At 41.2% G+C, this 15,791-nt stretch overlaps 1 protein-coding gene across 3 annotated transcripts in view; it reads left to right on the top strand.

Moving 5' to 3' along the window:
- The window catches only part of Tnfaip8 (TNF alpha induced protein 8), a 112,369-nt gene that overhangs the window by 80,305 nt on the left and 16,273 nt on the right, over nt 1–15,791 (top strand). The window lies entirely within an intron of this gene.

The following is a 15,791-nucleotide window of genomic DNA, read 5'->3' as shown; positions in this document are numbered from 1 at the left end:
GCAGGGATTCCCAAGTGCATCCTTCCAACCTCTGATACAGGAGATCTAGGAGATACCTGGGCAGGTAAGAGATACTTGGAGCTTACTGAAGTGAGAAGGACCCAAGTTAAGGGAACATTCAGAATTCCTTCTTCTAACTATTTTGAAATATTCAATAAATCTTCATTAATTGTGGCTACCCTATAGTGTGCTATAGAACACTAGAACTTTCCCCTCCTAACTATGTTTTTATATCAGTCACCAACCTCTATCTCCTCCTCCCCCTACCACTGCCAGCCTGGAGCAACCACTATTCCACCTATGGCTATGAGACCAACTTACTTAGCTTCTACATATGAGTAAGAACTTGTGCTACTTATTTTTCTGTGCCTGCCTTATTTCACTTAACACAACTTCCTTCAAATTCTTCCATGTCGCTGCAGATGACAGGGTTTCATTCCTTTTTTTATGGATGAATAGTTCCATTCTGTATTTTGTGGTACTGATGATTGAATCCAGGGGTGCTTTACCATTGAGATACATCTCCAGACCTTTTTTCTTTTTTAATTTTTTGAGACAGGGTTTCACTAAGTTGCCAGCTTTGGCCTTGAATTTGCAATCGTCCTGCCTCAGGCTCCCTGAGTTACAGGGATTACAGGCATTCACCACCATGCCTGGATATCTGTTTTGTATCACATTTTCTTTACCCATTCATCCATCAATTATAGGTTGGTTTCATAACTTGGTTATTGTAAATAGTGCTTCAGTAAACATGGGAGTCTAGATATCTCTTTGACATACTCTCTTTGACATACTTTGGATATATACCCAGTAGTGGGATTGCTGAATCATATAATTCTATTTCTACTTTTTTGAGGAATCTCCATCCTGTTTTCCATAATAGCTGTACTAATACTAATTTACATTACCACCAATCATGTGTAAGTTCCCCTTTTTTCCACACACATGCCAGAATTTCTTTGTCTTTTTGATAATAGCCATTCTATTGGGGTTGAGATGCTATTTCATCGTAGGTTGAATAGCATTTCCATACTGACTAGTGTTGAGCATTCTTTTATATACCTGTTGACTATTTGTATGTCTTCTTTTGTGAAATATTTATTCAGATCTCTTCCCTAGTTCTTAAGTAGGTTACTTTCATGTTTGCAGTTGAGTTCCTCATAAATTCTGAATATTAATCCCTTGTCAAATGAATAGTTTGCAGATATTTTCTCCCACTCTACAGGTTATCTCTTCACTCCATTGTTTCCTTTGCTGTGCAGAATTTTTTTATTTTGATATAAACCCATTTGTCTATTTTTGCCCTTTTTTCTTGTGCTTTTGGGATCTTACCCCCCATTTTTTTTTCCCCAAACCAATGTCCTAAAGTGTTTCCCCATATTTTCTTCTGGTAGTTTGAAAGTTTTGCTGGCCAAGTATTTATCGTAGAGAAGAAAAGTTCATTTTTTCCATGGTAGTGTTAATAGTCTCTTCTAGGATTCTGCATTTGAATCCTAAGGTTATTGTATAAGCTGTCACATCATGTGCTGCTCTCACTGTTTTAACCTCATGTGGTGTGGCGGCTTACGTAATCACTTTCATTGCTAAGCATCACTTTATCAGTTTTCTCCCCTGTGCCTTCCCTTTCCCAGCCCTTGCTTTTCAGAGGCAGTGAAGAAGAAAGAAGGTTAGGCCGCGGTTCCTCTCTGATGGTTGGTGTGCGTGACCTTGTTGTCATATATAATGTAAAAGGTACAGCAGACACTGTTAAGCACCAGGATTTGACATGGTTATCTTCTTCCTTTTATGTAGTCATTAGTCCTGGATAGGACTTAGAGTGGAAAGTCCATTTAGAGATATGATATATGTTCTCCTCTATAGTGGACATCACTTGATAACCTGGCATTGCCTGGCACCCCCAGCCCTATAAACCTAAATACATCTGGGGCATTTTCTTTCTCACTTCTGAAATTGTTATCAGCCTGAATATGAGCCATACCTTTCTTGCCCCTGAATTTTGATGCCACTGAATAGTCAGGATAACATGGAAGATTAAATTCTATACTCCTGGCTGTTGGTAATCCAGGAAGTAGCCAAAAAGTAGGTGGGTCAAAAACAATTCAGTAGGACCAAAAAAATCTCAGGATCCAGTGATTTCATCTCAGAATAATTCAGTTTCTAAAATTTCCACAACCATTTATTTGTCAATATTTCCATCTGAAGGAGAATGATGCTAACAACTTGGAAATCAGGAAGATGAATGTGATTATAGGGTATTGTTCTTAAAAATATAGTGTAAGCTGAATTAAAGCAGACAGAATTCATATGCGTATCTACAGCTTTTGTAATTAAAATTATACCTGAACAAATACCTATAGAATCACCATGATTTGGAGTTAAAAGTAATGGCAGAACCTTTTACCTAACCTCTTAAATCTTAGAGATGAAGCACTGAGGCCCATAGAGGTGATCACCAGTCCTTTTCTATTTGCTTGCCTATGTTGCAAGCAAAGATTTTTGCAAATATTAAGTTTTAGAATTCTGGATTTTTTGCATGAGTTCTTCTTGAAGCAGGACAAACCTAATCTGTGTCTATAGGTGTCATTCACTATCTTTTGGGGGAACCTTCAGAACTTAAATGGAATGTTTGAACAAGTAGAGATTTCCTGTTTCACTTCTTCACGTAACTCAGGAGAATAAAAGATGAGGTATTGAAATGAAATATTGCTCTGCAAATAGATCCTATTATATCCCTGGTTTGAAAGTAGCAGACAAAGTAAGAAGCAGTTAAACAGTGAAGTTACTTGTTTTCATTCCTCTGAGAATATCAGTCAAGACAAATTAGCTATTGAGAGTTCTGGATGAGCAGGGATCTCTTTTTTGAGGAGAGAAGAGAGCTGACATCCAACACAGGACATGCCATGCTATTGTGGGAACAGATGGGCATCCCACAGCCTTACTTTCCCTGGAGCACGCTGCAGGTCTGGTGCATTCTGGGAGTCAGAGGACCTTTCTCAGGAAGTGGGTCTGGAGTGGCAGCCCACTGCTTTTGAACAAGACATCTGACAGACCAATTGCTTAAGTCATGTTCTAAGGCCTTACCAACCTTGAAGAAGAGATAGAGGTAGGGCTAATTGCTTGTGTCTAATTGTTGAGGGGGGAGTAAATTGCTGAGAGAGTAATGCTCTGGGAATTGATCAGATGGTGCAAAGCTTGTGTTATTAAGCTGGTACCTTATGTATTTATGGCTTTGAAGATGTGTGTTGGGGAGGTGTTTGTGTACATAATGTCACTTAAGTGGGGATACATTCTTCAGCTTTGCAGCGATAAACAAGATTTAATTTTATAAATAACTAGGAGACTATGGGCAAAGCTTCTTCCTAGAAGATGGTAAAACAAGGAGGCTGAAGGCTAAGCCTTGTGCCCTAAGTGATAATGACAGCTTTAGGCTCCTGAAGCCTTAAGATCTAGTTTATCCCAGTCAGGTTTGAGTGTCAAGAAGAGGATAAGTGATGCGTGAATCTTTCCTTCCAGTTTCACATGCCAGCTGTGCTTTATGCTGGCTGACGTGGCATGTTGAGTTTTCAGGTGGCCCATTCAGCTAGGTTGAGGAGCTGGGGACCAGAGGTGGCCTCAGAAGCACAGGTTCTTCTGCCTGCTATGGACAGTTCAGTAGGCCCTTGCTTCCAGGGTGCAGCCTCTTTCCCTTGCCTAGTGCTGCCTTCCTTAGCCTCAGCTATTCATAACAACAATGCTGATGGAGGCAGTACCAGGTCTGCAGGGCCTGGGGGAGCAGAACTGTGTGTGCAGATGGCCCTGTCTTCGGTCACTTTTTGGTCTGGGCAGTATCACATGCAGCATGTGTGCAGACAGGGAGCTTAGAATGATTACAGATCTGAAAATCAGACAGTAGACCCTCCGAAATCCAGAAGAGATCATATATACCCAAAGTCATCAAGGGCAGCAGTGACTTCACAGAGGGATACGTGTGTGCTTTAAGATAGGTCCTTTAAGAAGTGGAGAGGAGAGGAAAATGTGACAGATGGGAAACCTGCACCTGTTGTATCCTGGAATCAGGAAGGAAGTTTACAGAAGTGTTCAGTGGAGGGTGCAGGAAATTCATAGCAGTACATGGGACCAGGCTAGAAGCCAGGAAAGGCACTGGGAATCAGGTTCTGCTCTTGACCTTGTCCCTGGATGTATGTACAGTGTTCAACAGCTACTTAATCTCTCTGAATTTCAGTTTCCTCATCTGAAAAATTAGACTAAAGCATGTCCAAGATACCTTCTTGGAGGGAGACAGTTATGTTAAGGAGTTGGAGGGGCTTGAACTGTACAGGAGATATTAGATGCAAACTTTTGGTCAGGAATACCAAACTGGCAAGAGCTGTGGCTTGCTCTGGAGGCCAAGTCTGAGCCTGGGTGTAAGGAAGGTGTGTGAACGTTCAGTCCTAGGGAGGGAGATGACTACCCTTCCGTGATCTCTGAGGGAAGACCGGTAGTGAAAGGGTCATGTGCTTAACTTCTGAAAACAGCCATTTTCACAGGGGAAAGAGGTACATGGAAACAGTAAAGGAAACAGAACTGTAGTAGCTCAAGCAATAGGAGAAGAACAAAGAGAGAATGGGGCTTTAGAGGACAGGAGGATAGAGTCCCAGGGAGGAAGCAGTCAGCCAAGCCTGAAGAGAGGTGTTGTAGAGAGTGCTTTGCCTTCTTCTGGGGCCTGTGTTGAGGCTGGGTTTGGGAAAAGTGGGGAGCCTACAGAGCTCATCTGCTAAGGGATCAGAAGACATCATGTCTGTTCAGTCAGTATGAGTGAAAGAATGAATGAAGAAGGCGCCGGGGGCCCGGGGTGACTGTACCTGCCGTGAGCAAGTGCCCAGTCTCTGAGGGACCTGGCTTGTCTTCTCCATTTTTGCACTTTCCAGGCCTCTTTACCAGCAGATTCCTTCCCTGTCTCCAGCTCATCACCTCCCACAGGTGTATGGAAGAGCATGCCTCCAGGCCTCTCCTTGTGGCACCGCACAGCATAAGCACCTGAGCATGAGGCTAACAAGTAAATATAGGTAGGAAATTGAATCAACTTAAAAAGGAAAAATAAAGAACCGCCCCCACCCCCAAAAACCAAACCAAACCGAAAAGAAAAAAAAAAAAAAAACACCTGTTTCCTACACACTTAGAATACTTCTGACACCAAAAATGGGAGTGTTTTCCCAGTGCCAGCCAGTTCTCCATTTTTTGCCAGACACTGTAATGTCACAGGCTTTATTATATCACAGTACCACCCAGCTCTTCACACTAGAAAAACCCTTTGGCTCCCTGTGAATTAGAGAATTTTCCCCTCATCCCTTTCACTTTTACTGATCTCCTCATGTTTTTCGTCCTGTGACATGAGGGCAAACCACTGACGGTCCTTCTGAGTTACCCTAGCCTTGGCATATGATCTGAATCTCTGAGGACTCCAGTGTTCTACATAATAAGTAGGATCTGGGTCACTCTAGTAAACTGAACCATTCTGAGAATTTTAAAATTTCTTCTGTAATTATGTAGAAAATGGCTGTCACACCAACAGAAATATGCTTCCTGGCTTCTCCCTCATGAGAACCAATGAGGTCATGTTTGTGTAAAGCTCTGCGCTCAGACAGCTTCACTCAGGAGGTGCTGTTTAAATCAGGAGGCTCACAATGGCACCCAAAGACAGAACCCTGCCCAGACCTGCTGACAGTGTTCCCCCAATTAAGTCCTCATTTCATGTCCCATAAAAAGCAGGGAATGATGGGCTCACCCTGAGGAAACTTTTTCTTCAATAAAGCTATTTGATAAGAGTAGAATATTAGTGCACTCACTGTTTTCCTTACTGTAAAACATTTCTAAAACTGTTTCACCTTTCAAGGGTAAATAGGAATTGAGTTGGTTATGAAATAGCTCTAATGAAAATACACCTCTTCTCAATATCACAAGTCTAAACATTGGACTCAGATTCTTCAGAGAAGGGTGATAATTAAAGCAGCAGTTTCTCGGATGAGTTTTCAAAGAGGGGATTGGGGACATGAAACACTGACTAAAGGGAAGGAAAAGAACGACTGAGAAACCAGAAGAGCAAAGCAAGTAAAGGGAGTGGCCATTTGGCAGATTTCAAAGTTTCAAGTGAACAATGAGGGAGAAATAGTGGGAGCTGTGGGAAGGTGGAGCAGGTGGGATCCAGGCCCTATGGAAGGCCTCCCAAGGAACGAGTAGTAGTCTGGATTGAGAGGAAGGGAGGAGTAGGGAAATAACTCTGAGATCAAAAAAGTAGCTGCAAAATTGAAGAAGTGAGTGGCAGTACCACTAGGCAAGAAACCTTCATGACTGGGGTAAATTTGGGCAATAGCTTATTTTGTTGGATTTAGGAGGAGGTGGAATGGGATGGTGATCTCCAAAGTACTGTGCTGACTTGGAGCCAATGAAATGGTGTTTGCAGGACAGAGAAGTAAGTGCTCCAGTTCTCAGGCGGGGTTAATGCAGAAGCCCATAAACAAGGCCATGACATAGAGGAATGTTGCTGCTCTTCCAGCTGCTAAATTGGTTGTGTCAGAAGCCAGGGTTGTGTTGTTTTGGCTGGGATGTCTAGTAACTTTCTTACTAGGTTATAAAAGTAATTTCCTCCAAAAGCTTGCAAATGGCGCATGATGAATTAGAAAAGCAGCAGTACCTGCCTGTGGGAATCATTTCAAAGCTGCCCACTGTACTGTGCCATCCATTTTCGGCCAGAGAAGCAATAAGTGGCTTTTGGAAGAATAGAGAGCCAAATCTCATTACCACTGAAGCTATACCTAACTTCTGGGGGTTTCCCTCATTAACAAGTCTGATGGTAAGCAGGCCCCCTGAAGAATTTCAGGCTGAAGGTTTTTATGAGTAGAACTGGTTTAAATTATTTGACGACTCAACCATAGCTCTGACTTGATGATCAGACTGATAACCCTATAAATACAGGAGCAATTACTGGACATTCCTGCCCTTGCCACCTATCCCAGCATGCTTTAGTGCTCCTCCTTTGTGCTTCCGGTTAAGGACTTGGGGGAGGGGAACAGTTCCTTGTGTTTCTCAGCAGTGGAATTTTAGCTGGCTTGTTTCAACATGTGGAAGGGTTAATTAGGCAAGTTATAATTGCTGCTGGGAGAGGCATTCTAGCTGAAGTCTGACGGCTCTCAGGGCTGCTGCGAAAAGAATCATTCTTATAATCTTTAATTGTGTTCTCCTCTTTCCCAAAGATGGGTTCTTAACATTAAGACCAATAGACCAGTTGATACAACTTGCATTCCTGTGTGTTCTCTTTGTTCCTGTTTCTTTAAAATTCTCTGGCAACCCTTCCTTGAAAACATAATTGCACTACATTTTTAAAAAAAGGAATAGATTGGTTTTTGTCATTGTCCAGTTCATAGAGTCATTCTGTTGTCTTAGGCGTTTTTGTAAGTGAAGATGTGGACTGCGTCAACTGGACTAGTTAGTTCATCTTGGAGGAGGGAGGGAGAACTGTTGTGTTTGGTGGAGGTGTTAGAACATCACAGAACCTACCAGCAGCACTCTTTTAGACTAGTACTGCCTGTTGTCTTCCTTCCATTTTTCCTTTTCACAGCATCATCTATTCCTATTCTGTGACACAATCAAACCTGTTTTCATTATATATCTTCTAGAGCTTTAGTTAGCTAGGTTTTTTGAAGTGTTTGATGCTGTTTTTTATTCCATGAATGACTCAATTGACCAAGTGTGGGCAGCTACTAAACACGGCAGCTGGTTGCCATCAGCATGCCCTTGCACAGGAAGTGTTCAGTATAGATATGACTAACCAGTTTCCAGGCTCAAAAATAAAGTGGGGGATTTCTGGACAGAATCGGTCTTTGTCAGTCATTTCAACATGGCTGATGAGTGCTGGAGTTCACAGCCGACCACTTGCTTTTTCCTTATTTCCCAAGCCATCACTTTACCAGACTTTGTATATTAATACAGATTTAAACTTATTCATGGTGTTGGTGTTTTGTTGGTTTTTCAAAAATGAAATCAGAGGGCTGGAGTTGTGGCTCAGTGGTAGCATGCTCACCTAGCATGTGTGAGGTCCTGGGTTCTATCCTCAGCACCACATAAAAATAAAGGTATTGTGTCACCTACAATTAAAAAATTTATAAAAATAAATTTTAAAAAATGAAATATAAGAGGATATTTGAAGAGTTGTGAGAATTAGCTAGAGTCAGTATTCTCTCTCCTTCTTTCCTGTTTTATTTTTAGCTCCTTTTAAGTCATCACCCTCCTAAGGTAGGTAAGAAAGAAATAATCTTGCTGGGATTGGTGGCACCTGTCTATAATCCCAGCACTTCAGGAGGCTGAAGCAGCAGGATCACAAGTAAAGAGGCCAGCCTCAGCAATTAATGAAGCCTTGAGGAACTTAGTGAGGCCCTGTCTCAAAATAAAAAATAAAAAGGGCTGGGGATGTAGTGTAGTGGTTAAGCACCCCTGGGTTCAATCCCCAGTAGCAAAAAGAAGAAGAAAAAAAATAATAATCTTTACTTCTCTTTGGAGGGAGAAGTTTACACAGAGTAGAGAGAATGTGCCGGCAGCTATATATACAGTGTGACTTTTCTTTTTGAATCTAAGGTCCACCTGCAGTAGCATTTTTTTCCCTAAAAGGTTTTCATTAGGTAGCCCTTATAGCAGCAGCTCAGGAAGAATTGTACTATTTTGGCAGAAACTAAAAGGGTTTTTTTGTTTGTTTTATTATTACCACCCTGTTTACCTTCAGTTATTGTTTCTGAACTTTGAAAGTAACTTGATATTTTATTTTTTTTCTTGCTGTCTCCCTCAGTAATGTAATTTTCCCTCTATCAACGCAAAAATAAAAATCTATACTTGTTAATGTTTTCTAAGCTTTTTTTTTGTAAGATATAAGAAGTTTTGACGCTACATGTTGTGGAAATGCTAAATTAGATGCAGCATTTACTACAGGCTGTCTTAAACAAGTATTTTTCTTTCTCTCTCTCCTCTCTTTTTTGGTGGGGTGGGGCTACCAGGGTTCGAATTCAGGTGCATTCCACCACTGAGCCACATCCCCAGCCTTATTTTGTATTTTATTTAGAGATAGGGTCTCACTAAGTTGCTTAGCACCTCCCTTTTGCTGAGGATGGTTTTGAACTTGAAATCCTCTTGCTTTAACCTCCCAAGCTGACAGAATTACAGGTGTGCACCACTGTGCCCAGCAGTTTTTCCCTTTTTGAATTCTTAACTCTGGGCAAGTATTAGATTCTGAACTTTTATTTGTTTTTCAAATAAGAAATTGCTGGGGAAAGATGATTTGAAATACAAAATACATGCAAATATTTTTCATTTGGGTTAGGAGTGAAGTCAGTAGTGATTCTCTGAGACATCTTTAGGGACCCAACTAGGCTTCATTTGCCAAATTTAGAAATAGGTTTTAAATGTATAAAAAATGAGGCGAGAGCAGGACATGACTGGGACTGAACCACTTGTCCCCGAGCCCTTACTTTTGACTTTTCCTTTTTCATGATTGAGGCAGAACAGAGTAGCACTGTTTTGCTTTGGATTAAACTTCATAAAAAGCTGGCCTTTAAAAAATATAGGAATCTGGTACCTGAAAAGGTCTATACCTGTTCTAGTAGACAACTTTCAGGGAAAAGAGAATTATTTACACAAACCAAAATTTCATTGAATAGAATGATTGCTCGCTCTGAAATATCAATTTCCTTTAGCTGTGTAATGATCAAGACTCCTGAACCTGGAACCACTGACAAGACTTTTCTAACTTATGATGAAGGGCATACTGTAGGCAGACAAAATGTCTGATAACTGATGAAGTGTGCGGATAGGCCTATGGTCTAGAATATAACATATTTTGCAGAATTCAGACTTCTGCAATTTTCATGTGATTCATGGATCATCCAAACATTGATACTTATTTTGCCTCTGTCCTCTGTCTGGTTTTTAGTTACAGGAGGGTGTTGTACTCAGCAGGTAGTTGTACCATCCACTGTGCCAGAGGTTAGTTGAAACGACCCTGGATATTCTGAACACACTGTGCCCGTAGCCCAGCATTTAGTAGTGCCTGGTAGGACCTTCTTCCTGGCTCCCTTTAAGTGACATTCATTCTGGTAGTCTGGGTGGTGGGTCACAGCGTTGAGGCCCTGGAGGGCCTTAACCAGGCCTAGTTGTATAGGCTGATGGAGGGCTATGACTGGGAAACTTCTTCCTCCATTAAAAAGTGGTAGAAAGTGAAGTGAATTGTCTTTCCTATTAGAGTCAGACACACCTTCTTATTGAAAAACTTGTAGTACATCTTGTGGTAGCATTGGACAAAAGGAGTGTTTTAAACAACTCTTGTATTTGAAGTCTCTGGATTTTTTTGTTTTTGTTTTGTACCAGGGATTGAACCCAGGGGTGCTTAACCTCTGAGCCACATCCCCTGCCCCCCCCCCCTTTTTTTATATATTTTATTTTGAGTTGCTCAGGGCTTGCCTCCTTCTTCTTCTTCCTCTCCTCCTTCTCCTCCTCCTTCTTCTTTAAAATATTTTTGTTTCTTTTGTATCTCTCTGTTTCAATATATTGGAATTGTGTTAATTGTGGAGTTACTCATATGTTAAAGCCACTGCAATGCAAATCAGTCCAGAAAAGCTTACTATTAGTTAAGTCTAATTTCAAATAAAAAACAAGTTGTAGGAGAAAGATTGGACAAGAGCACGGTGTTGCTTGATGGGGGGACAGAGAAACAATGTGTGAATCTGGACAAAACTCTGAGCCGAGTACGGGAGGCTTTCAAACCCTGTTTTAGTACTTTTAGCAACCAAAAACCTGGATTTTCTTTCAATTTTGCATACAGAAGATGGAAAATGGCCTTTGTCAGACTTTGCCAGTAAATTAAAGGCCTTAAGCCCCTCTAACCGTGTACATGCATGCCTTGAAGTTCCATCAGATAATGGATGATACAGGCAAGCTCCTGGCTAAAATGATCTGCATTGTGCCTGGAAAGAAGATCTTGCCAGAGCTCTGACCCTCCCTAGGCTTGGACTTAGAGAGAAAGGAATGGCTGTCACTTAGACCTCCACCGACCCAGCCAACCCCAGCCTGAAGTCACAGAGCCAAGTATCTTCTCAGCTACCCCTAATGATATTTTAAAAAAATATAAAAATGTTACAGCTTCTTTACCTTTCATCAGAATTCAGTGAGCCATAAATCAGCAAGAACAGCTGACCCAGAGCTCGACCCATTGATGCTTTATTAGATGCCATTAAAACCCTGGAGAGGGGAGATTGTTAAAGCCTGAGCTTGGAACCTAGAATCTTAGTCTAAGGATTCTGCAGCTTCCTTTTTTGCCTGCATCTAAGATTGCTCTATTTTGTGATAATATAAGCTTAATGAAAAAAGTCATTTTTTTCATAGATGCTAGACACTTGTTCGTCAAGGATTAAATTCCTTTTTGATATTAGCCAAAGTCTCTATACATCTGTTTAAACATGGTTTCTAAATTTTTGGATACACAATGTGATGTAGGGCTTTATTTTTTTTTTTTTTTGGTAGTGAAAAGAAGGTTTTGTTTTGATTGATTAACAAGGATAATATGACAGAATTATTCATTTGTGTGTTCGCTATAGAATGTGCCCTGTGATGGAATGTGGGTGCAGTTCTGGCATTTGTGGGTTTGTATATTTCAAGGAAATAAAGGTACAGAGAGGCACTTGTTCGTTGCCTATATAAAGACTAACTGTACAGCTGACAGTTTAAAAATACTGTACTGAGACCACATTCCATGCCCAACAGTAGCATCTGTCTCCTTCATTCCAAGATCAACAAAAGGCGTTAAAAACCGATGCCGAAATGTAAGCAGAAAAGCCCCTTGCCATTTTTCTCAAAGCAGAGGTTGAGTGAATGGCACAAATTGAAGATTAACTGGATGGAACTCAAAGGGAGATGGTTCAGATAGGGTAGATTTACTTTTCAGTTTTAGAATCCAACTCAAATCATATATTCAAAAGGTTTGACTCATTTTTCCCCCCAAGCATGTGTGTACTCTTTATAATACACATTGCCTCATATCTTGGAGATAAATTCAATGTCATTTTTCTAAGCTATTGCTATGGTTTGAATACACTTTACCTTCCAGAAATTCTTGCACTCAGCACTTGGTCCCCAATGTAGCAATACTGAGAGGAGGTAAAACCTTTAAGAGGGGGGTCCTGGTGGGTTATGGGGGCACCACCCTCACAGGATTTGCCCATCTCCTGGGAGTGGTTAGGTCTCATGGGGCTGGAATGGTTCTCAGAAGAGCAGGTTGTTACAAAGCAAGGCCACCCCATGTACTTGGCCCCTTCCTCATGCTTCCCTAGCCACTCTCATTTGTGCTCTTGCCATGCGTCGCCATCCATCGGGGATGTGGTATGAGGCCCTCAGCAGATACTGATCTAGCCTCTGGAACTGTAAGCCAAAATAAACCTCATTTCTTTATAAAGTACCAACCTCTGGCATTTTTTATAGCAACACAAAATGGGCAAAGATAGATATTTTCTGCCTTTTGCAGCATTGAGGATGTTAGAAATAGCGTGAAGAAAATTTCAACCAAGTGTGTTTTCTTTATAGAAACAATGTTTTAACTAGAGGTTCTGTTATTTATCAAGAACTTAATGTCAAGTAACTGCTAGATGTGATAAAAAAGATTTCCCAAGTATGAAGATATGATTATAGACCTTGTTAATCATTTAACTCAGTTGAAGTGTATCACTACCTTTGTAAAATGCATATCAGTACAACATGTATGCAGATTTTATAAGGGTTCCCTTCTGTTAGAAAATCAATCCAGATACCTTAAAAATACAAGTTGACCATCACAAATTGCATCTTAATACCTTTTAAAAAAGTTATGTTAGTTTTATTTATAGAGATCTTTGTCTTGTGTCTCTATCATATTGATTCTGATAATGTGATCAAAGTCTTCTTGAGCATGCTCGACACCTGCAATCACTACAGAAGGTGTTCAGTCCCTCTGTTCATCCCAGAAACAAAACCTAGAAACCAAATCCTCCACTCCTGCTTCCCAGCCTACCACTCACACATACTTCCCTTTAAAACAAAAACTGCCCTAAATACCAAGAATGATTTCTCCCTAATAATTGTGTTCAGTACTCTGTAAAACCCCAAATGTAAGAAAAGGCAAAGAGATGTGGATATTTATCCCTGTGCCTTTCACCATTTGAGGAACTTCATCTGCTTCATTTATTTAGAAGCTGGCTTGGAGTTTTTCAAAATCATTTCCACACACTCCTCACCAGCGATGTCCAGACAGGCATATGAAAGGAATCTGGCCAGGTGTAAGTAATCGGGCCAGGTGTTAAGAGAAGGAATCTACAGTGGGGAAGACCTGTGGCTTTCTTTGAGTTTTCAGCCTGGAGGAATTATCAGGCATGCACGTAAGTGAGTCCATGGAAGCCGAAGGCTGTGTCTAGGTGAGGCAGGCTTAAGGACTATCTGCAGCTGAGAGAGTTGAAGCAAAGCTATTGAGAAGACTTGAAGTTTTCGAAGAGGACTTGCCTGGTTGTTTCCCCAAGCCTGGTGCACATGCTACTCCTGATACAGGAAATGATTTTATGCAGCCCAGACATGGCATTGAATCATCTTCACAATGTCATATTAGTCCTTTTCAGTTTCCTTGGAATCCTTTGCCTCTTCATGGAGAATGCTCGTGTTGGGAGCTATGAGACCTTTGCTACCTTAGTCATACCAGCTTACCTTCTTTTGTAGCACTCTGGTAGACATGGGGCTCCTGGCCTTTGGTGACAGTACATCGTAGCAACTAATCATGTTAGTGTTTTTCCTCATTGACTTCATTTGTCATGATTTTTGAAAAACATTTTAATGTTTTAAATCATTATATCATAATCATTTGATGATTATGATATATTTAGGGAAAGAGTTCCAGTTTCCATGCATACAGAACATATGGTTTCCTTTCTATATAAATTAATTAATTAACTAATTAATTTCTATTTTTGTGGTACTGAGTATTGAACCCAGGACCTCACACATGCTAAACAAGCACTCTACCACTCAACTACTTCTCCATCCCTTTTAATTTTGAGACAGGGTCTCACTAAATTGTTTAGGCTGGCCTCAAACAAGCAATCCATTTACCTCAGCCCAAGGAACTGGGATTACAGGTGTGTGCCACCATACCCACATGTAATTTATTTTGTAATAAAAGTATACTAAGTAACAATAGGGAAATTAAATACAGATAGTGAGTAGAAAAGGCAGGTCGGGGGACTTGCTTCAAGGGACCAGGGAACAGGACATGACCTAGGAAGATGTAGATGGCTTTCAGAAGAGAGATTTCATCAAAGATCCTGAGGTGGAAAATGCACATTTGAGAGATGAGTAAGGAAGTTGGCAGAAACCCTGGGATCCCATTGGAGAGTCAGAGCTATGAAGCCTCCTCACTCAGCTGACTGCAGCCCCAGGAGCCCAGGGATGTCAGCTCTTGAGTCACCAGGAGTCTCATTCCCGGAGGCTCTTTAGAAAGTGATTCAGAATGGTTCAAGCCCCCAGTCATTTCAATCAGGGATGGCTACTCATATACCTCCAGGGTCCAGGAAATTACCCAACTGCCAGAGTGACCAGGTAGGAAATTGGAAAGGACCTGTGTTGCCCAACCTCTTTCATCAGCGTTTCTAGAAGATCAGGTTTTTCCTGAGAAGTCAGAAATGTGAATGTTTATAGGAAAGCTCCAAATCCATGCATGCTTTTTCCCCTTACAAAAAAATTAAAACATTATGGGGGCCCATTTTTGAGGTGATGTGAACTTTCTGGAATTAAAGAAAGATAATGGTTGCTCAGCATTGTGGATGTGATTTAAAATCACAGAGTTTTTGACTTTTAAAAAGGTTACAGTGGGTTGGGGTTGTGGCTCAGTGGCAGAGGCTTGCCTTGCATGTGTGGGGCACTGGGTTTGATTCTCAGCACCGCATGTAAATTAAAAAAAAAATAAGATCCATCAACAACTAAAAAACTATTTAAAAAAATAAAGTTACAGTGGTGAATTTTATGTTGTGTTAATTTTATCTCAGTGTACAAAAAAGAAAAACTATGGGCCCATCCCAACAGTGCCACCTAGAAGTCTGTAAGCTTTTTGTTGTTTGTCTGTTTCTGTGGTGCTGGGGATGGACCCAGAGATGCTGCACCCTTGAGCTGGATCCCAGCCCTCCCCCCTTATTCTATCGAGACAGTGTCTCTCTCATTTGTTGAGGCTGACCTTGAACCTGCAGTCCTCCTGCCTCAACATCCTCAATCACTGGGATTACAGGTGTTTGCTACGCGCCCAGCTAAACTTTGTTTTAAAATGAAGGAATTTCTATTTGCTGCTTTTTTGTTTTGTTTTGTTTTGTTTTGCTTCCATACTGGTTATTAAACCCTGGGGCGCTTTAACACTGAATTATTGTATCTCCAGTTTTTTTTTTGCTTTTGCTTTTTTAAAGACCAGGTCTTGCTAAGATCCCCAGGCTGGCCTTGAACATGTGACCTTCCTGTCTTAGCCTCCTGAGCTACTGGGGATTATAGGCGTGGGCCACCACACCAGGCTGTTTGCTACTTTTGACATAAAGTAACTTTTCACAGGCAGGGAGTTGTCAGGAGTTAATGGAGGTCACATTGTGACCCTGCATGGACCTCTGGGCCTCTGTTGTTCCTCATGTGGTTCCCATGGCCTCTTCTGTTTCTGGAAACAGGGTTGGTGATTGAGAGGTGAGAGGTGGGATGGTGGGCTGACTTCCAGACCAGTGAATGAT

The sequence above is a fragment of the Sciurus carolinensis genome, chromosome 6 (assembly GCF_902686445.1).
Source record: "Sciurus carolinensis chromosome 6, mSciCar1.2, whole genome shotgun sequence".
Lineage (NCBI taxonomy): Eukaryota > Metazoa > Chordata > Mammalia > Rodentia > Sciuridae > Sciurus > Sciurus carolinensis.
The sequence above is the reverse complement of the archived record's forward strand: the minus strand, read 5'-3'. Positions and strand labels throughout refer to the sequence as shown.